At 39.4% G+C, this 22,973-nt stretch overlaps 1 protein-coding gene across 1 annotated transcript in view; it reads left to right on the forward strand.

Moving 5' to 3' along the window:
- Positions 1 to 245: 245 nt before the first annotated feature.
- CPQ (carboxypeptidase Q) overlaps positions 246 to 22,973 on the forward strand; it is a 465,359-nt gene continuing 442,631 nt past the window's right edge. The window contains exon 1 of the mRNA XM_058564673.1: positions 246 to 314. The gene's annotated coding sequence lies outside the window, so the exon portion shown is untranslated. The remainder of the gene's footprint in view (positions 315 to 22,973) is intronic.

Below are 22,973 nucleotides of genomic sequence, written 5' to 3' on the forward strand. Positions count from 1 at the left end.
AACCCAGAAGGAGAGCCGTCGGGTCGACCCGCGGCCCTCAGGGCGCCTGAGTCCCGGCGAGGCCCGCGGGCCTTCTAGGGGTGGCGCCCGGCCCCCTCTCCCACTCGGCCTTCCCGCCGGGCGCCCGCGCCCCCGGCCCTGCGCCCCGCCTTTCCGCCCGCGGCCAGAGGGCAGGGCCGCGGTCACAGGGCGGCGCGAAGGGTACCGGCCGCGTCGGGGGTGTGGCCGCCACCGCTGGAAGCTGGGCCGCGAACCTGGCCCCGGGCACCGCCGCCGTCACCGCCGCCGCTGCGCCGCCCGAGCGGCCCCAGCAGGTGCGTTCGCCGCCGGCCCCGCGGTCAGCGGGCGCTGGGCCGGGCCCGGGCTCTCCCGGCGGGCGGGCCGAGGCCGGTGCCGGCCCGGGATGCACTTCCTAAGTCGCTCATTCGTGGGAGCGACTGCCCGACGGGGCTGGAAGGCCACCGGGAGACGGGCGGGGCCTGCGGCTTCCGTGACGAGGGAGGCACCGGGCGCAGAAACGGGGAAGCCGAGAGTGGGCCTCGGGGTGGAGGAGGATGCTGCGGAGCGGCGGCGAGCGGGGCCGTCATCTGGCCTCCTCCCTCTCGTCTCGGGCCCAGCTCCAGGCCGCCAAGGAGCGCCCCTCACCCCCATCTGGAGCAAATCTCTAGTTCCCTGAGCCTCCAGCGTGCTGTATCCCGGCTCCTTTGAGGTTCCTTTCGCTTTTCTATCTTGTGCTTTCACTTTTGGTGCGCGCGGCTAGGCTCCCTTCAGACTCCTAAGTTCCATGAAGGCAGAGCCCCCGTCTGACTTGTCAGGTACTCAGTAGTACTCAGTAAGTAACTGAATGAATGAGTGAGTACCTATGAAGTAGAACTGATAAATTAACGAATGAGTAAGTGGATGAGGACATATGAAGTCGTGCTGAAGGAAGGAATACATGAATGGATATAAATACGACGTGGAGGCAGTAGAGACACAGGCTTACAACTCTTATCTTCTGGTGTATAGTTTTCTGAAAAGCTGTATAACTGTTGTGCTCTTGTAAATGCAGTCATTCAGATTGTGGCTACTTAAAAGGAGTTCTATTCTGTTTTTAAAGAAAGTAATCATCAGAAGCACGCTCTCATAGTCCACTTTAGGTAGCTTTTCATATATGAGATGCTTAAAACGAAATATTCCCAGGCTTTTTCTTGCTTGTGTTTTGTTTTTGACTTTTGGAGAATTAATGTCACCATAATATTATTTTATGTATTTTTGAAAGATAAGGCTGACTCTAAAGGTAGAACCACATTGCTTTTAGTAACTTGTTCCTAAGACGGGACATTTCTCTTGAATTCAGGATTGTGAAGACTCTTGTTTGTTTTCCTGAGACAGGTGCTGCCTGGTTTGTGGGTGACTGAAGAAGGCTGAACGTAGTCCAAGAGGAAAAGACACATTTATCTGTGTGTGGACACTGTGGAAGTTACATAGGTTGAGACTGCTTTAATATGATTCATCACTGCATCAGTTCTAGGTTTCCAGGCCCAGGTTTCCGAAAAGCTGGATGACTTGCACTTGACACTTGTTCTCTTTAGGTCTCAGTTTCTTCACCTCCAAGATGAGGGAGGTTAGGTGGGGCCCCTTCCTGAGTTACACTTCTAGGATTCTTTTTTATGAGGGGTAAAAGGTGAAATTGCAGATGATTTCCTGGAGTTCTGCTCACTTCAGCTACTCTGCTTGGGATTCTGTAGAATCTTGGCCCTACTTTCTTCTCTGCAAATTACAGCTATTCCTCTTCCTCTTCGTATCTGCTACAAAAGGTCCTGGGAACTCAAGATGACAATAATAGACTCTGGACTGGTGGGGAGAAAGGAGGGGAAGATTAACCTCAAGCTCCTGGTTCTGGGTTTAACTTGTTTCCAATGCAACTCAGCCTGACAATGCCATATATTTCCAGTGTATCTAGGGAATTGTATCACTGTTAATTTGCCTGCATTTGAGATTAGTTTTCATAGATCACAACATTTTGGAGCTGGAAGTACCTCAGAGATTTTTTAAAGGCACTTAAAAAGTCATTTTACATACATATTAAAATATTTTTTGCATGCTACATTTAACAAACACAAAGTCCCAAATGTGTTAAAAGTAAAATAAAATTAATGTTACCTACTTCAGTTATTTCAAGTCTCTTGGGAGAAGTGGAGCCAAACGTGGTACTTGGTGAACAAGACCAACTTTCTCTGACTCTTTTCCCAAAGTGCCAGTTACGGGGTCATGTGTAGTGCAGGTATGGACTATAACAGTGCTGATATTTATGGGGCACTCACTGCGCACCAAGAACTGTTGTATTTAATGTTTTTACTTATATTGCCCCATTTAATCTTCGCTATAAACCTAAGAGCTAGGTACTATTGTAATCCCTATTCAGCCTTCCTAAACAGAAACAGAGCTTGGAAAATGGGAGAGTCAGGTATTCAAAACACAGGCAGATGGAGGCAGGGTTTCTTCCAGAAACAGACAATCCCTGCTAGGTAAGTCTGTGTGATGTTGGAGGATGCGGTCTCTGTGTGTGTTCCAGGATGTATATAAACTCTGGGGCACTGTGGGTAAGTGAATTTAGGGTGAGAGCTCAGGGGTTGAGTGATTAAGACTGGATTGATGAGACTCTGGTAGACTCTGATACTTTGACCTAGATGCACATGTCCTAATTTTAAATGTGTTCAGACTTAACAATTTAGGGACTATGAAATGAGTGTCATCAAGAGCTGTCATCAGCGAGTGGCACTTAAGGGCTTTGAACAGTGAGTACCAAGCTATGTTGTTTCTTGGGCTAGCTTCGTGCCTTTGGTAAGGTGCTGCTTCTCAACCTCCTTTATAAGAACAATTCCTAATGCAGAAAAAGTATGACGCCTACATCCCTGTAATCCAGGGACAAGAATGCAAAATGAGTTTCCAGGACCCTTATAATTAATTGACGAGAGCAAAAGAGGAGAGAGACCCATAAAATAGGTGGGAAATTATTTTTTATCTCGTCAGTCAATTTCAGCCTTACAGAAGGCTGAGACCAGTTGCAACCGCCTGAAAAACTGAGAGCCGATGCCAGTTTGATTTAGCTCAGGAGGCTGAAACTTTCTGCCCTGAAGGCTGGTGTGATGGAATAGACCTTCCCCTTGCTCACAATGTTATGAAAAAAACATTAAAGCAACAATTTTTATTACTTGCCCTGGAGCTAGAGCTTTAAAGTGTACTTTAGTCTCCCCCTACCCTCCCTAAACCACTTAGCTTTTAAAAACAAACAACCCATTCATGTGTTTGCTATAGTCAGATTATTAGTTCTTTCCTTTTATTCCTGGGCCCTGTTTCTTTAATGCAATAAAGAAGGAGGACTGGTAGTGTGCCTCTAGGTCTCGGGAATTTTTCTTTAGTTGTTATTTTATTCGGCACATACTAATTTTAGTAACCATTTATTGAGTGCATACTGTGTGCCAGATAAAGATGAATGAGATACTGAGTTCAAGTAGGAAAGTGACTCATCCGCAAATAATTGCACTGAAGGGTGATGTGGAAGTAGTGGCCACTCATTCACCTGGGAAAGCAAGGAAGAGCTTGGAGGTTAATGCTTAGGAAGACTTCACAGAGCAGGTGAATTTTGAACTGGATTTTTTTTATTTGTCTTAATAGTCTATAACACTGTAAAATTTTGGTTGTGCATTTTTTGTCGATCACCATATACATGTCTCCCTTCACCCCTTGTGCCCACCCGCCACCCCCATTGCCCCTGGTAACCACAGTACAGTTTTCTCTGTCCATGTGTTGGTTTATATTCCACATATGAGTGAGATCATACGGTGTTTGTCTTTCTCTTTCTGGCTTATTTCACTTAACATAATACCCTCCAGGTCCATCCATGTTGTTGCAAATGGGACAATTTTGTCTTGTTTTATGGCTGAGTAGTATTGCATTGTATATATACCACATCTTCTTGATCCCATCATCAGTTGAGGGACACTTGGTTTGCTTCCACTTCTTGGCTATAGTGAATAATGCTGTGATGAACATAGGGGTGCATAAGCCTCTTTGGACTGTTGATTTCAGGTTCGTTGGATAGATTCCCAGTAGCGGGATAGCTGGATCATAGGGTATTTCTATTTTTAATTCTTTGAGGAATCTCCATACCGTTTTCCATAGAGGCTGCACCAGTTTGCATTCCCACCAGCTGTGTATGAGGGTTCCTATTTCTCCACATCCTCTCCAGCATTTGTTGTTTTTTGTCTTGGTGGTTATAGCCATTCTAACCGGCGTGAGGTGATATCTTAGTGTTGTTTTGATTTGCATTTCCCTGATGATTAGTGATGTTGAACGTCTTTTCATGTGCCTATTGGCCATCTGTATATCTTCTTTGGAGAAGTGTCTGTTCATTTCCTCTGCCCATTTTTTGATTGGGTTGTTTGTTTTTTTGTTGTTCAGTTGTGTGAGTTCTTTATATCTTATGGAGATTAACCCCTTGTCAGATATATGTTTTGCAAATATTTTCTCCCAGGTGGTGGGTTGTCTGTTCATTTTGATCCTGGTTTCATTTGTCTTGTAGAAGCTCTTTAATCTGATAAAGTCCCACTTGCTTATTTTTTCTTTAGTTTCCCTAGTCTGAGTAGGAATGGCATCCGAAAAGATTCCTTTATGACCAATGTCAAATAATGTGTTGCCTATATTTTTTGAACTGGATTTTGAAGGCTCAAGGCCAAGAGGACGGAGAAGGGCATTCCAAGCAGAGAAAACTACCTGGGCAGAGAAAAGGAGGTGAGTCTGAGCATGGCCTCCCCGGGCGAGACGGGTTCAGTGTGGCTGTAGTAGAGAGGTCTTGTGAGGTTGGGGCCAGAGAGAGAAGGCCCTTGAGTACCTTTTCACAGCGTAGATAATTGCTTTTAGAGTTTTATTAAGCTGAATTTTTAAGCAGAGGAGTGCTATGATTGGATTTTCTTTAGAAAATAGCTTCAGCCATAATGTTTTGGAGGAACTGGAAAGGGAAAAGCCGGGAGGCCAGAAGAAAATGAAGATGCTGTCGCTCTAGTCCAAATGAAATAGGATAAGGGTCTAAACTAACATAGGTTTGAGAAACATTCAGAAAATAGAGAGGGCAGGATTTAATGACTAGCTAGATATGGGAAATAAGGTTGAAAATAATTCTGAGGTTTTGGAATTGCTTGACTGCATGAATAGAGATGCCACTAACGAGGCTAATAAATATAAGATGAGGAAGAGGTTTTGGGAGAAAGGCACTGAGTAGAGGTGACTGTGGAACATCCAGGGGAGACTGCAGGATACAGCCTTGACTGTAGCTGTACTGTGACATCATACAGTGGAGACCTGCCAAACCTTGTTACAGGTCCTCATTCTAAAAAGACAGATCGTTCAATAAATCACTTACAGAGAAAGAAAAAGACACATTAGACTTGACTACTGACAGTTACATCATATTTCAGGTGAGTTTCTTAGAACTCTAATTCTTATGTGAGTTCCAGTGAATGAAAAAAGATTGGACACTCAGACAATGAGGGGTTATTGTAAGCCACCAAGAGAAACCAAAATGGAGCAACACAGACACGAGTGGTTCAAAAGAACAAAAGCAAATGGCAGGAGTGTAGCAGAGAGGACTGATAGCTAAAGATACAAGTATAAGCAGATTTGGAATACAGAGGAGAAATTTGAGCTGGCTCTTCCAAATAACTGTACTTCTTTAAAAGTAAGAATATCACAGGCTTTGATTTCTCATCTTATTCAACTTGTCAGGAAGAGACAAATAGGAGATTGTCAGAGGTGCTAGGCAGAGGGTTTGATCTTATTTTGCAGAAAAAGTGTTGAGTGGCTTTGAACTAAGGGAAGAATAACAGAGGAGAGGAAGATAAAATGAAAAGGATAGTGATTAGGAGGAATTTTCAGAACACTTAATGAATTCTATGACAAATAATTGCTAACAAAGAAAAAGATTGATGCAGTGTTCTTTTAGTGTTGTGGCATTAGACTAGCTTGGAAAAAAGAATATATTAGCATAACACCTTATATTTAAAAATAATTTTTACATTTGATTGATACATGAACCCTCAGAAGTAGGTGCAGCCAGGCAACTATTATCTTTCTTTTATAAACTAAAAATCTGGGTATTAAGGAGGCTGAGTTTGCCTCAGATCCCATGGCTGGCAAGAACTCCAAGCCTTCTAACTTTCAGTCCACTGCTGGTCCATTGTATCATAGCCTTGCTTTGCCTCAGAGCCTTGGTCTTTTACAGTGTATCCCTTGCAACCCCCCACCATGTCATATCGTGCAAAAGTAAAGCGGAGATATTTGAAGGCCAACAAAGCCAAGCTCTCTGGGGAGAGGCAGTGATGGAAAGGATCCTTAGCACCAACTCTGCTACATGCAGTATGGTCATGATGGTCAGGAAGGGCTGTATCGAGAGAATATCTGTGGAAATCAAATGACACTTTCAATGCAATAGGAGAGTCTACAGTATAAAGCAGTCTTATGATTAAATCTTCTATGAGGCATATAACCTCTTTATAAAGTGAACAATTTATCACTCCTTAATATATTGTCTGGGTAAATCTAGACTTTCAAATATGGGATTTGCTTAAAGCAAGATGTATCTGCAGTAAGCTACATCTACATTGATTATATTATATGTTAAGACTTTTCTAACTTGAGTATCAAATATGAAGATGGGGATCTGGAGCTGGATCCCCTAATCACTAGAGACCATTTAAAACATATTGAGGGGCGGGCCCCGTGGCATAGTGGTTAAGTGTGTGCGCTCTGCCACGGCGGCCCGGGTTCGGATCCTGGGTGCGTACCGACACACTGCTTGTCAGGCCATGCTGTGGCAGCGTCCCATATAAAGTGGAGGAAGATGGGCACAGATGTTAGCCCAGGGCCAGTCTTCCTCAGCAAAAAGGGGAGGATTGGCAGATGTTAGCTCAGGGCTGATCTTCCTCACACAAAAAAATAAATAAATAAATAAAATAAAACATTGAACATAATGATTTGCAGTTAAATTCATGTAGCTACCTTTACTGCTTACAAATCACCTACAAGTAGGACACTGGTTGGGGTGAAGCTCAGCTGGGATCTGGAGAGACGAGCTCAGCACTGGCACTGCCCCTGCCCTGACGGTGGGACCCACAAGAGACAGTCTTGAATGTAAATCCACCAACATAGTGGGCCAGGGTAGGGAAACCAGAAACTCTTATGGACCTTGAGTTCCATATCATTATTAAAGTGAAACCAAGTACAATTCAAAGCAAAGAGCATTATACTAGGTCGAGTTATTTTATGTTGATAAAAGATAAAGTCTATAAGGAACACAGAAATAGTTGAGACTTTTTATGGACCAAGCATTTAAAAATACTTATCTTCAAAATATATAAAGGAAGTAGTTAGAAGTGTGAGAAAATGACCAAAACAAATTGTAGGAGACCTTAAGATCTGTCATTTACATGACAAATCAAGTAAACAAAAGCCAAATGGTAATATACAAAAGACAAATGGTAAGATTTGAATAATATGACTAATGAGGTTGAAAAATATAATTCATAAGGGTGAATAGAGATATAGAAAGTTTCAATAATATGCTTATTTAATATTAATAAAATAATATAGTTATTTACATTATATGTGAATATATATGTGTGTGATGTATATATATGTATATATAATCTCTTATTTGCAGAAAATTAATTTCTTCCTTGGAACATTTATGAAAGATTGTAAAAAAAAGTCAAATGAAGACTTCAGTGAATTCCAGAGTCATGCTGGCCTCATGCCTCAGTCCTCTGGTTTAGCCCATGTTTTCAGTTAGCTCTGTAATAGGTTGAAATGATAAAAAGGAAACATCTTTTTTTCGTGATGCTGTCAAGCCACTCGTATAATTCATCTTCCATGTTCATATACATATGTCTTTTTTGTGCCCAGAACATCATTTTGATATTCTTTTACCATTATCAAAATACATTGGATCTATGTTATCCATGACTAATCTGAAGATGCATTTGTTACATTTTAGTGTTCTAAATCATTAATGCCATGTGTGTTGCATTGCAAAATTTACTGTCTGAAACATCTGGCTATTCTTTTACAGGGTTTTTCTTTTCATTAGCTTTTCTGAGCTAAAGCTTGCAGAAAACCAGGGGCCATTGGAAAACTAGAGAATGAGTGGAGGATCACAAACCCCAGTTAAGTTGTTTGAGAAGCAGAGGGTAACTCATGGAAGTCAGCACTATTCTGATTCCATTTCACTACGTACTCAGTTCAAATTTTAGAGTTTACCACTTAAACTAATCACTCACTAGCACCCTGTGTTCTCTGTAGTTTAATGGTTAAGAACATGGGCTTTGAAGCCAGTTTCCTAGGTTCAAATCTCAGCTCTGCCACCAACCCGTGTGTGACTATGGACCAATTACGTATCCTCTCTATGCCTCAGTTTATTCATCTGTAAAGTGGGGATAATAATTATAACTGCCTGTGGTAGGCAGAATAATGTCCTCCCCCAAAGATGTCCACGCTCCAATCCTTAGAACCTGTGAATATGATAGCTTACATGGCAAAGGAGATTTAAGGTTGCAGATGAAATTAAGATTGCTAATTTTCTGACCTTCAAGTAGGGAGATAATTTTGGAATACTGGGTGGGACCAATTAACAGTGGAAGACCGGGACAGACGAGGAGTCAGAAAGTTAGGGAGATGTGACTATGGAAGGATGGCCAGGGAGATGCAATATCACCAGCTTTGAAGATGGAGGAAAGAGGCCATGAGACAAGAATGTGGGTGGCCACTAGAAGCTGGAAAAGGCAAAGATCCTCCCCTAGAGCCTCCAGAAAGGAATCCAGCCCTGCCAACACTTTGATTTTACCTAGTGAGTCCAGTGTTGGACTTCTGACCTACAGAACTGTAAGATAATAAATTTGTATTGTTTATGCCACCAAGTTTATGGTAATTTGTTACAGTAGTGATAGAAAACTAGTGTATTGTCCTATAGGTTTATTGTAAGGTTAAGAAGTGTAAACATTTTGGATAGGCCTGCCACATAGTAAGTGCTCAGGCAATATTAGCCACTATTATTATTATATTCATTGGTACTTTAGTTTCCCTGCTGTCTTTGCCTCTTTGTCATGGTTATCTTGTGATTACCCAAAAGGGTTGGAAAATCCCCTCCCCCCAAGACTGTGGCCCTAGGCATTTCTCACTCTCATGGTAGTCCATACTCAGTCTCCAGCAGTTTGTCAAAATTACCAATTATGTATTCCTACCAGTTTATGGCTCCAGCGGTTTCTACTCCAGGTAAGCAGATCTGAGCTGTGACTCTGGATTTTCCTGTCTCTAGTTTTTAGGATGGTGGTTTGCTCTGCACCATCAGTTCTCTACTGGGTCCAAGGAAAGTTGTTGGTTTTCAGTTTGCTCAGTTTTATTTGCTGTTGTAAGGACAGAAGTGACGACTTCCGAGCACTTACATGTTGGAGCTGAAGTGGGGAGTGAGCACAGTGCTATCATTACCCTGTGGCTTTAAGGAGTTCCTCTATACTCAAGAGATCTTCATCTCTATACTTGACTTCTTTCTGATTTCTATTTTCTGGCTTTCAACTCATCAATTTCATTCCCAAACATGCTCTTTCTGTGTTTTCTATTTTGGTTAATGGCATCTTAATCTGTGGGATAGTAGGTAATGTGATGTGTCTGAAATATAGGGTACAAAACAGGCTCAAACTCTGAGAGGTTATCCTTAACTCTTCCTTTTTCCTCATCCTCCAAAGCCAATAAGTCACCAAATGCTGTTGTTTCTGCCTGTGATAGCTCCTGAATTTTTCTGTCCCTCCCCCACCACATCCTTTCTATCATTGCCCTAGTCATCCCCCTTATTGTCTCTTGCCTTGGCCAGGCAGAATCTTTTAAACTACTTCATCGTCCACACTGCCTGAAGAGTTGAATCATAGGGTGGATCATATTCCTTTCTCGAAAAACTGACATTTTGAGAAATTGTCTGTGGAATAAAGTCTAAACTCCTAATATGGCATTTAAGATTCTTAAAGATCTGGCATTAAAATATATTTCTAGGTGCATTCCTGGTGCATTCACTTACTTTATTAGTTTGCTAGGGCTGCCGTAACAAAATGCCATAGACTGGGTAGCTTAAACAGCAGAAATTTATTTTCTCACAATCCTGGAGGCTGGAAGTCCAAGATCAATGTGTCAGCAGATTTGGTTTCTTCTGAGACTTCTATCTTTGGCTTGCATATGGCCATCTCCTCACTGTTTCGTCATAGTCGTTTTTCTTTTCACGTGCGTCCCTCGTCTGTGTGTCCAAATTTCTTCTTATAAGGACACTAGTCAAATTATATTAGGGCCCACCCTCATGCCCTCATTTTAATTTAAATCACCTCTTTAAAGGCCCGATCTCCAAATATAGTCACATTCTGAGGTACCGGGGATTAGGACTTTAACATATGAATTTGAGGAGGGGGACGCAATTCAGCTCATCACATCTACTACATCCCTCCATGTATTCTATATGTGTGTATCAGATCACATCATGACCTGGGAAGATTTTAAAAATACTGATTCCTGGGTCCCACCCAACTCTGTATAGGTTCTGAATCAGTACATCTGAAATGGGACTGAGAATACATTTGTTGCGTGCATGTGAGTGCACTTAAATTTCTCCCTAGTGCTTTATAATACCCCAGCTTCCCTAGACTTGTTACCATTTCTGAGGAACATATTATAAATGTTCACACCTTTGCTCATGATTGTTCTTCCACTAGATATACCCTTCCCACCATATGTCTATGAAAATTCATCTATCCTGCAAGGCTGAGCTAAAATAACATTTTCTCTGTTCTTTCCTCCTTAGTCTCTCCTGCAGTAATCCTACAATACTTTATTATAAGCACTTGAGAATTTATTTCCTTTTGTATTGTAGGATAGGCATTTGCCTTCCTCTTTCACTAATGTCCTGAGGCCAAAGATGACATATTCTTTATTTCTGTATATCTGAAGCAGTTGCTATTGCTCTGAGCATAGTAGGTAATCAGTCAAGATTTGTAGTATGAATAATTGAATGAAATCATTAATAAATGCTAATAATTTTCTTATGACTTGTTACACAATAGTAGAGAGTAGAGACCATTGGATTAAAAAAAAAAGCTTATCAAATTTAAAACAAGTGGCAGACTTTTATTCTTGAATAAAATATCCTTAACATGATACATGAACAATGTTCTTAATGCATATTTCCAGTTTAGGACTTTAAAAATTTAAAAATTTCTCTTGAAGAAGGTATTTGATAATAGGAAGAGGATACAGTGAAGGTATCATAACAATTTGTGATAATGGCATTTTTTTGCATTACATTTTTCAAGGCAGAGTATGGATGGTCCGATTCTTAAAGATAAATGAATTCCCCAATGTCCACTTGTAGTATATCCTTGTATATCCTCCCAATCAAGAACTGCTTCCTTATAGCTGGCATGTTAAGGTGGCCTTGTCTATTAGCTGAGCTAATAAGCTGTGTTTTCTTGGGTCAGTGAATAACAGAAACAATTCTTGAAATAAGTACATCAGCTAACACCCAGTTTCTGGGCAGGGATCTAGAGTCTGGCATTTCCTTTTTTGTTAATTTTCCAACAACTACTACAACTTCAACCCTATACTTTCTAGATATGGAATAATCACTTCTCAAATCATTGCTCCAAAGCCTTTTCTGAACCAGGGCAGGCAGTCACGGAGGTTGGCAGGGTAAGACTGATGTCTACTCACAAGGGAAGAAGGACTTTGCTTTGAAAATACAGATGGGCCTTTGGATGTGGAAATTTACAAGGTTCAGAAAGCCCTGAAACATCTTTAGAAGCTGAGCCCAGCAGAATAATGGGAGGCTGTGTGCTGGCTTGGCATTGGAGCCTGTCTGGCACAAACTACACTGTAAACAACTCTTCAAACATTTGCATCTGCATACATGACATTAGAGTCTCAAGATGTCCAATTAAACACTTGTCAATGGAAGAAATGTTTATTTCCTCAGCTGACCTGTTGTCAGCCTGGCCTGTCTGATGGGGAAGCAGTTTCAGCTGATACTGTTGTAGGCTCTTCCTTTCTAGACCTGATCTTGTCCTTCTTGTATAGACAGAATTCTTCTTGAAAGCCGTGGAAACTGTGCCAAGCTGTGGACCATGACATTAGGTTAGGTAACTAAAGAAAAATATCTTAAAGAAAAGGTTGTGAGCGCTTTTCAAACCTAAGAAAACCTACTTAGGGCTTTAGTTTTTTTTGCACAGTTCTAAACTCTTAGTGTTTGAAAAATTATAAAAGTGATAGCAGCTAAGAAAAATAGAAAAAGGCAGTGCTGATATTTTTTAAAAATAATTCTCTTAAGGACATAATTCATTTTTTCAAGAAGTATGTATTGAATGAGTGTTAATAGTGATGTATGTTTATGTGTGTGTAGTGTTTGTATGTCCCTATCCTTGCTGAAGACACAGAAATGCTCAACTATAAGTCAGGGTGATTGGTACAGCAGTGAAGGTTTTGCACACATGATGTAGAAACAGAAAGGAAGACAGGAAGGAGAAAAGGGAGAAGAATCAAAGAAATTTAGGTATTCTTTGGAAAAGTTCGAGTGTATAAGGAAGTAGACAGCTGTGTGATCTTGAGCAAATTTCCCAGTTCTACTGGCGCCAGTTTCTTAATCCATAAAATAGGGAATATAATATGAAGAACATCAAAAGTTATTATCAGGATTAAATAAAATGATCTGTGTAAACTGCTCACAGTAGCACTTGCCACATTGTAAATGCTCAACAAATGTTAGCTAATAATGAAATGTTAATCACTTTTTGGACAGAGGAGGTTTAAGCATTCCTGTATGGCTAGGGGAAGAAGCCCAGGAGAGGGAGAAAAATTAGATAATTGGTACAATATGAAGAGAGAATTTGGCTTTGGAAAGGAGGGTGGGCGGTTCTTTCACTGGGACATGAGCTGAGAAGGACTGTGTAGATAAAAGGATAGAAAAGTTCTGAGGTGACGATGATGAAAGCCAAGGCATCTGATGGTCGTAATACTATCTCCTCAGTTACATACATGAGGGGAACTTGTGCTGAGCATGAGGGGAGTAGGGATGGAATTTGGGGCTTAAGGAGAGTGGAAAAACTTGGTAGCAGCTGCTCTGGGGAATTCGATAGGAGTCAGCTGAAGATAAATATAAGGGTTGCCAAGCAATGCAGAAGACCCAGCTGAGATCAGAGAGCCTTAGTTTATAGTGGAGACATTTGGCATGATTATGTAAATATTGATGGTGGTATTATGCACCCTGGAGCGAGCACAGAGAAAATTCAAAATTAGTTTTGAGGAATAGGCAAGTAGGTGAGGAGGAAAGGCAAAGGCATTCTAAGGTGCTAATGAAAGCAGTGTTAGATCATCAACCACCAAGTAAGGTCGTGAGCCAAGATTAACCTGAAATGGTGAGTTGGGTGGATAGAAGCACAGACAGACTGGAGGTGAGAGGTGTCTTAGTCAGTTCGGGCTGCTATAACAAAGTGCCATAGCCTGAGTGGCTTATAAAAATTTATTTCTCACAGTTCTGAAGGCTGGAAGTCTGAGATCAGTGTGCCAGCATAGTTGGATTCTGATGAGGACCCTCCTCTGGATTGCAGACTGCCACCTTCTCATATCCTCACATGGCAGCAAAAGAGGGTGCAAGAGCTCTCTAGTTTCCCTTTTATAAGGCAGGGATTGGTTTGGCCAGGGCAGATAAGAAAAAGTTTCAGAGAGAAGGTGATAATTCAGGTGAGTTATGTATGATACTATTGCTAAGTGAGAAAAATAAAGAAGAACTGAATTAAAGTGGTAAAAATTTTATTGGTAGGGACAGAAGAAAGAGATGTAAGAGGATAGAATGATGACATTTAGTGACTAATTGAATATGTGGGAGAATGAATAGATGATTTTGTAGTTTTGAGCCTGAAAGATAGGGACAATTATAGTTTCATAAACATTCAAGTTAGAGAAGATACTGGGGAAGATGATGAATTTGGAGATGTTGAGTCAGAACATTTGGTTGTAAGTGAAAGCAATTCAACTAAAATGTGATTAAACCAAAAGAGGGAATCTGTAACTTTCATAACTGGAAAGTTCAGAGATACAGTTGGCTTTAGGCATGGCTGGATCGAGGGCTCAAATGTTATGATATGTGCCCATCTCTATCCCTATTGTCTCTATCTCTTGACTCAGCTTGTCATGCTTGGTTTCATTCTGCAGACAGTTTCTCAGCATACAGTAGGCAAAATGGGTGCCGAAAGCTCCAGATTCGCATCCTAGCAATCCCAATGGAAACAACTTTTATTGGCAACATCCATATGTTTTAAAATATATTTCATTATTATTCAGGTATAGTGAGGCCAACAGATCTGTAAATGATTGCCATTGAAAAGATAATCTGTTACTCATAGTTCCCAAGAGGAGGGGCATGCCATGCCATGCAGGGCTACATGAGGAAGCACCAGGGTCAGTTAGGAGGCAGAAGGAGTGAGGGGAAAGCATGGGCAAAAGACTTTATTGCGATTTTGGCAAGAAAGAATGGGTGAGGCAAGGTCAACAGGTTTAGGATTGACTGGTTTGAATAATTTCAGCAGGCTCTGAGGTGCATGGACTATCTCAACCCTAACCTAACCCTAGGAAGACCTAGGAAGGTTAGGACTAACCTAACCCTTCCTAACCCTAGGAAGAGCAGTTTCTCCCGGTCAGTGAGGGCCCAGATGCCAGAGCATCAAGAAAACAGAAAATAAGAAAATATAGTTAATATACCATATATCAATGTCAGGGCAGATTCTGATTGGTCTTGCTTTGGTCATCCTATCTCTGTAGTGTGGATGTGGAGTGTAGGGTAGGAAATAGTACTGTGATTGACAGCCAGTGTAGACCAGAGAGTGAGGATCAGGGAGGATAATCTTAAAGATAAAGAAAACAGAAAATGGGAAAGTATGCTGGCAAGCCAAAAACTACAGCTACCGTAGCTTACTACAAGGTGCCTGTGGCCATCGTGGTTGAGCTGACCAGGTGGCAGTTCAAATGTGGCTCTGGGCCTTTTTGTTTTAACAGCCCTCATTGCACAGCATGCGCAGCTCCCTGACTTGATGCCTTTCTTTTGTCCTGCATTTGTACAAGCCTATAGAGTTCCTGAAACTCAGTGTCCAAAAGTAAACTCATCATTTGTGTTTTCCAATTCTCTTGACTAGGTACGTTTTCCTCAGTGCCTACACTGGAAACTTTACCATCGTCTTTGACTCTCTTTCTTCCCCCTCTATCAAGTCATCTATCTTCTGAAATATCTCCTAGATATACTCCTTTCTTACCCATATTTGGTGCTGCCTTTCTAATTAGGATCCTCATCACATTTCTAGTCTCTTCTTTTTAATCTGTCTTTCTTAATATTGTCAGATTTATCTCACTGGGGAAGAGTTACCCTACTCCCTCCTAAAAAAAAAAACAGTTATTTGAGTATTACAGAGAGAGAATGGCGTTGTACATAGCACCAGGCTGAATGTGTGAGGATCTAGATTCAAGTCACTTCACATTCCTCCTCTGCATTTCATCAAAGATATTTAAATGAGCAAATAAATGTTTGAAAAAGCTTTGTAAACTGTAATGTAGTTTAGATGATGGTGATTTCTTTCTCATTCTATGCTGTATGAATTCTAAGTCTTTTTCAAACTCTAATTTTCAACGTTATCTCCTTTTCTAGGTGAATTCCTCTCTGTCCCCACACTTAGCCCAAGATTGTTTCTATCTTTGTATCTTTCTGTACTGTTCCCAAATCTGAAATGCCCCTCTCTTTGCTCTCCTCTCTGTCAGCTAAACCTTAACCATCCTTCAAAGCCTGACTGAAGTCCTGCCTCTTTGCTGAAGTCCTTTTTAATTATCCAAATCATCACTACTGATTATTTACTCTTTAATTTTTGCATATGTTTTATTCTCAACAATATGTTTTGTACTTCTGAAAGCAAGAATCCTGACTCTTACTTCTTTTGTACTATGCATAGTTCTGGGCATATAGTTTTAAATAAATAGTTGCTAATTGATTAATTGTTAATTGGGAGAAAGTACTAATCTGAAATAATTGCACTTTGGATATACTTTGTGAGCTTCTGTTTTCCCCATGGGAAGAAATAACTGTGGATTGATTAGACTGATAGATGCTGAAACAGTTTAGTTCAATTTAACAAACCCTTATTGAGTTCTGGAACATATGGGCAAGTGCTGAATAAATGTTCACTTGTTCATGTATTCAGTCAACAAATATTTATTGAGTTATCCACTATTTGCCCCACACTGTGTGAGTTATTGTAACAAATGTCTATTATTAGACATTGAGAATCCAAACATGAATCTGACATGGTCCTTATCCTCAATTTGCTTTACTTACGTGACCAGTGATAACACCATTGGATGATTATAAGGCATTACAGAAAAGGAAATGATATGCTGTGGACACACAAAGAAAGGAGTAATTCATTCTGACTTGGATAGTTCAGGAAAGGATTCACAGAGGAGATAACGTTCAGGAAAAAAAAGAAGCATGTAGGGAGATAGCATTGACACTTATGTTTACTTTGTGAAAATTTTGTACCTTACACAGGGTGTTGTTAAAGATTAACGTGCCAAAGAGTTTCTGCTTCTGGGAAGATGGAGTAGATATACTTTTTCCTATTTATCCCACTAAGTACAACTAAAAACTCTTGACATAGTATATATATAGAGAATATATACGCAGTATATACCATATACATACATAGTATATATACATATATATCAAACATAAGAAGACTCTGAAAGGTAGAAAGAAGAAGGCATACCAGCTAGGGACCTTGGAACCTGAGTTCCTGGGTTTTCTTTTTGCCGCATATATCTCAGACTTAGAGCTGAAGAAGCTGGTAACTTGGAAATGCCAATGAGTACAGACACACACAAAAAGCCTCAATAAAAGCCTGTTCTCTCTACCCAAGGACCAGGAAAGGAATAGCCTAGCAGGACAGAAAACTTGTGGAAAGTAACCGCTCTACTCCAGTCAAACATTACAGAAAGAGCTGTGGCCCCACTGTGACCCATGCCAACAAAGACTGAGTGGTTACTTAGACTTATACCCTCACAAGACTGGAACAGGGTATCCCAACACCACTTCCAGGGTGGTGTCAGAGAACACCGAGTAGGGAGCCAGGACATTCATACTTACCAGCCATTAATGAGCCTCCCCACCACCAACCCCACCTGTGGAGTCAGTGAGACCATGTGGGGAGCTTAGACTTGCATCCCAGTTGGCAATAATGCATCCCTCCCCTTCCCTATATTAGAGGAGATCTAGTGGGGAGAGTCAGGACTTTCCCCACTGCCAGCAGTAATGAGACAATCACACTGCAGTGTCAGTGGAGACTACGTGGGGGATCTGGAACTCCTACCCTCACTCAGAATTTGTAAGGAGACCCCCCTCCTTGAGTGTCAATGGAGGCCAAGTGGGGAACCTGGACTACTACCTCCACTGGCAGTGATGAGGCAGTGCTTCCCCTCCTTCTCTTATTGCAGTGGTGTCAGAGAAAGCAAGTTAAAATAGAAGGTTTAATAGGATCCAGAGTCTCATAACATGATATAAAAGTGTCTGTTTCAATTGAAAATTACTTGTCAGAATAAAAGAACCAGGGAAATCTCAAACTGAATGAAAAAAGACAATCAATAAAGGCCAACATCAAGATGACAGATTTTAGAATTATCTGACAAAGACTTTAAAGCAGCCAGATAAAAATGCTTTAATGAGTAATTACAAACATTCTTGAAAATGAAAAAATAGAAAACCTCAAAAAAGAAATAGAAAGTCTCAGCAAAGAAATAGAAGATATCAAGAAGAATTAAATGGAAATTTTATAACTGAAAAGTACTATAAGCAAAATAAAAATCTCAGTGAATGGGCTCAACAGCAGAATGGAGGGGACAGAAGAAAGAATCAGTGAACTGGATGATAGAGCAATAAAAATTGTCCACTGTGACCAACAGAAAAAAAGACTGGAAAAAAAATGAACAGGAAGCTGTGGTACTATAAGAAAAGATCTAATATTCATGTCATCAGAGTTTCAGAAGGCGAGGAGAAAAAGATCAGGGTTGAATAAAAACCTCAAAGAAATAATGGCTGGAAACTTCTCAAATTTGGTAAGAGAAATAAATCTAGAGATTCAAGAAGTTAGGCAAACTCTCAATAGGATAAACCGAAAGAGATTTCTGCCAACACATATCATAACTAAAGTTCTCAAAACTAAAGACAAAGAAAAAAGACTTGAAAGCAACCAGAGGAAAATGATGCCTTAACTTTAGGGGGAAAATGATTAGAATGAGAGTGGATTTCTCCTCAGAAACCATGGAGGCCAGAAGATGATGGCACAATATTTTTTAGGTGCTGAAAGACAATAACTGTAAGCCCAGAATCTTATACCCAGAAAAGATATCCTTCAGGAATAAAGGGAAAATCAAAACATTCTCAGATAAAATAGAACAACCTTAAGCAGACTTACCCTAAAAGAATGGCTAAAAGAAGTTCTCTGAATAGAAAGAAAATGATAAAAGAAGGAATCTTGGAAGGTTTGGAAGGAAAGAAAGAACATGGTAAGTAAATACGTTGGTAAATACAATTGGCTTTCCGTTTCCTCTTGAGTTTTCTTAATTGTGTTTGATGGTTGAGATGAAAATTCTAACACTCTCTAAATGTGATTCTGAATATATGTAGAGAAAATATTTAAGAAAATTATACTATAAACAATGGAAGGATAAAGGGAAATAATAGGAGGTAAGGTTTCTGTATTTCATTGAAACTGGTAAAGTGATGACAACTGTAGACTGTGATGTTATATAAATAATGTAATATCTACAGCAACCCCTAAAAAAGCTATGCAAAGAGATATACTCAGAAACACTGTAGATAAATCAAAGTGAAATTCCAACAAATATTCAGGTAACCCACAGGCAAGCAAGGGGGGAAAAAAACCCCATAAAAACACAAAAACAGAGAGGAAAAACAGAAAACAAAAAATAAAATGACAGATTTAAGCTCTAACATATCAATAATTACATTAAATATAAATGGTATAAATATAACAAGTAAACAACAGAGATTGGCAGAGTAAATAAAAAAGCATGACTCAACTCTTTGCTATGTACAAAAAACTTACTTCAAATATAACAATAAAGGCAGGTTGAAAATAAAAGGATGGAAAAGCACAGTCTATACTTGTTATTTGTGGTACGTATATTCTATAAAGTCACTGTGAACATTGAATTAGCAAATACTGAATTGCTGCTCCTAAGAGGAATTATGAGGTTAGGTTCCTGTGAGCCTCTGTTCACATTTTCATCAACCTATCAGTGTGTGTTTTTGTTTTATGCGTGTCTATGTTTAAAGACATCTTATTGAGTATATGTTCTTGACTCATTAACTTTGAACTCACTGCCAGTGTTACTATAACTCATGTCTGAACAAAGCTAATCTAACACACATGTTTTCTCTGGAAGGCACATTGCCGCCTTCTTGCACTTAGGAACACTAGACAGCACTTCAGCACTATACCTAAGGCCATTTTAAGCAGTGAAATCACCAATAAAAGCAAAAATATGAAAAAATGTGGCACTAAATAGACTGTGAAAAGGACATTTACAGCTTGAGAGATGAAACAAGAAGGCAGGTGAATTAACAAATATGGAATCCACAAATAATGAGAATCAACCAGACCATGCAAAGATTGATCAAATAAAAGCAAGAATGACTATATTAATATCAGATAAACTAGACTTTAGGGCAAAGAAAATTACCAGAGACGGAGAGAGACATTATATAATGATAAAAGAGTTAATCCACCAAAAAGACATAGAAATCCTATGAATATAGACACAAAAATCCTTAACAAAATATTAGCAAATAGAATTCAGCAATGTAGAAAAAGAACTCTGCACCACAACCAAGGGGGGATTATTCCAGGGATGCAAGGCTGGTTCAATATTTGAAAATCAATCAGTGTAATCCATCATATTAACAGACTAAAGAAGAAAAATCACATGATTACATCAATTGATGCAGAAAAAGCATTTGACAAAATTCAACATCTGTTCATGATTAAAACTCTCAGAAAGACAGGAATAGAGGAGAGCTTCCTCAGTTTGATAATGAGCATCTACAAGATGCTAACTTATAGCTAACATTTTACTTAATGGTTAAAAACTGAATGCTTTCCCCCAAGATCAGAATAAAGTGGGAACAATCAGTCAATTTGATTTTAAGCTTTATTATAGAGGTACAGTAATCAAGACTGTGTGGTATTGGTGGAGCAGATCAACAGAGCAGAACAAAGAACTTAGAAATAGATCCATGTAATATGTTCAACTGATTTTCCACAGAGGTGCTAAAACAATACAATGAAGGAAAGATAGCCTTTTCAACAAATGGTGCTGGAGCATTTGGACACTATCAGCAAATGTGAACTTGATGTAAGTTTCACACTTTATATGAAAATTAACTCAAAATGGATCATGGCCTTAAATGTAAAATGTTAAACTATAAAAGTTTTAGGAAAGAAATATTCAGGATCTAGGGCTAGGCAAAGAGTTCTTAGACTTGACACCAAGAACATGATCCTTAAAAAGAAAAAAGTGATAACTTGGACTAAATCAGACTTAAAAACTTTTGCTCCATGGAAGACCTTGTTAAGAGGATGAAAAGAACAGATACAGATTGACAGAAAATATTTGCAAATCATATATCTGACAAAGTAATAGTATCTAGAATATGTAAACTCTCAAAACTCAGCAGTTAGAAAGCAAATAATCCAATTAGAACTTGGAGAAAAGGCAAGAAGAGACATTTTACTGAATAAGATATACAGAAGGCAGATAAACACCTGGAAAGATGTGCATCATTGTCCATTAGGGAAATGCAAATTAAAACCACAGTGAGATATCATTAGACACCCATCACAATAGCTAAAATAAAAAATAATGACAACACTAACTGTTGGCAAGGATGCAGAGAAACTGGAGCACTCATATATTGTTGATGAGAATGTAAAATGTTACAGCCACTCTGGAAGAGAGTTTGGCAATTTCTTAAAAACTACCATGCAATCCAGTAATTGCACTCCAGGGAATTTATCCCAGAGAAATGAAGAGTTATGTTCATACAAAAGCCTATACACTAATGTTCATAGCAGCTTTATTTTCAATAGCCAAAAAACTGGAAACAACCCAGATGTCCTTTAATGGGTGAATGGTTAAACAAACTGTGGTATATCCATACAATGGAATACTACTCAGCAATAAAAAGGAACAGACTATTGATATAGGCAATTACCTGGAGGATAAAAGCCAATTCTAAGGTTATGTACTGTATGATTTTGCTTATATCATGATCTATAAATAGCAAATCACAGAAATGGGAAAGAGATTAGTGGTTGCTAGGATTTAAGGAGCAGATGGTAGGGGTAAGGGGTGGGAGGAGGAGTGGATGTAGCTGTAAAAGAGCAAAATGAGGAAAGCTCTTGTTGATGGAAATGTTCTGTAGCTTAACTGTATCAATGGCAGTATCCTGGTTGTGTTATTGTGCTATAGTTTTGTAAGATGTTAACATTGGGGAAAACTGGGTAAAGGGTACATGGGATTTCTTTGTATTCTTACTTATAACTGCATGTGAATCTATAATTATCTCAAAATAAAAATTAAAAAAATGGTTTACTTTAGTGTAGCTTTCTTCTCTATAGTTGATAATCTTAAATCTTTTTGTCAACCAGTGATACACATATTTATTTATTATTTATTTAATTATTTATTTATTCTGAATTTCTGTGTTGCACTCAGCATTATGGTGGCTGGAACTATTAGTAATACAATTATAGAAGCATAAGATTTCGAGTAATACAAACTAAAGTGTGAGCGTGTGAAAAGCATGTGCAAGTATGTCTAAGGGAGTGGATATAACTCTCCTCTTTCAATATTTCTAATGTTTCATTGTAAACTGTAAGAGCTACAGTGTAAAGTGGCATTTGTAATCCTATTCAGCTCTTAACTTGTCAAGAAGAATATCCTCTCTCAGGATATGTAGCTTCACTACAGTACTAACCATTGTATTGTCAAATCCCTATGAATTATGCAAAACAAAAGAAAAACAAATGGCCTAGCTAAGGTTTGGCAGCTGCAACAAGGAACCTATCAATTTGAGGTTTTTTTGTAATGGTTTATATTTAAAAGAATATTCTTCCAAGTAATTCTACTGCTTGGAATGAATGAAGAATCACATGAAAAATCTGCAACTCATTTCCAAATGTTGGGGAAAAAAAGAAAATAAAATTCTTTCCAACTTTTCCTTGCTTTGTATTTATGGAATATATGAAAGTTTAGCATTTTAGATTCTTTCCTAATTACCAGTTAATTTGCCTGTAGAATTTCTCTGAAGAACTATTTTCACATTTATTTGAATTGAGGAAAAATTTAAAACTTGGGCCAACAAAGTTTAAGCTAGAGTGAGAGTTCACTAATATGGTTTTCAGGGAATCTTGCATAAAAATAGATCCTATCAGATCTCTTGGTTTAGAGGAATTCTTACAGATTCAGGTGAAATAGATGAAGAGTTCTGCTTTTATAGAATCAGATAATTCTCTATGCAATATCCAACACCAGCTTACTATATAACAAAAATAAAACCATAAAAGCAAAATGGAGGCAAAAATAAAGCTTCATGGACATCTGAGACCATTTCTGAAAGTTGCTATATTTCAGATCACAAAGCAGGTAGTTAACAAATACTGAGTGCCTTCACAGGGCTGCACCATTGTACCACTCCAAGACCATGGGAATGGTGCCCTCTGGGCTTGTGTAGTGGAGGGTCAGCCTGGTTCTATGCAGCAGCCCGGGCACCCACCGTGTGCCTAACACTGTTCTAG

The sequence above is a fragment of the Diceros bicornis genome, chromosome 21, assembly GCF_020826845.1.
Source record: "Diceros bicornis minor isolate mBicDic1 chromosome 21, mDicBic1.mat.cur, whole genome shotgun sequence".
In the NCBI taxonomy this organism is placed as follows: Eukaryota; Metazoa; Chordata; class Mammalia; order Perissodactyla; family Rhinocerotidae; genus Diceros; species Diceros bicornis.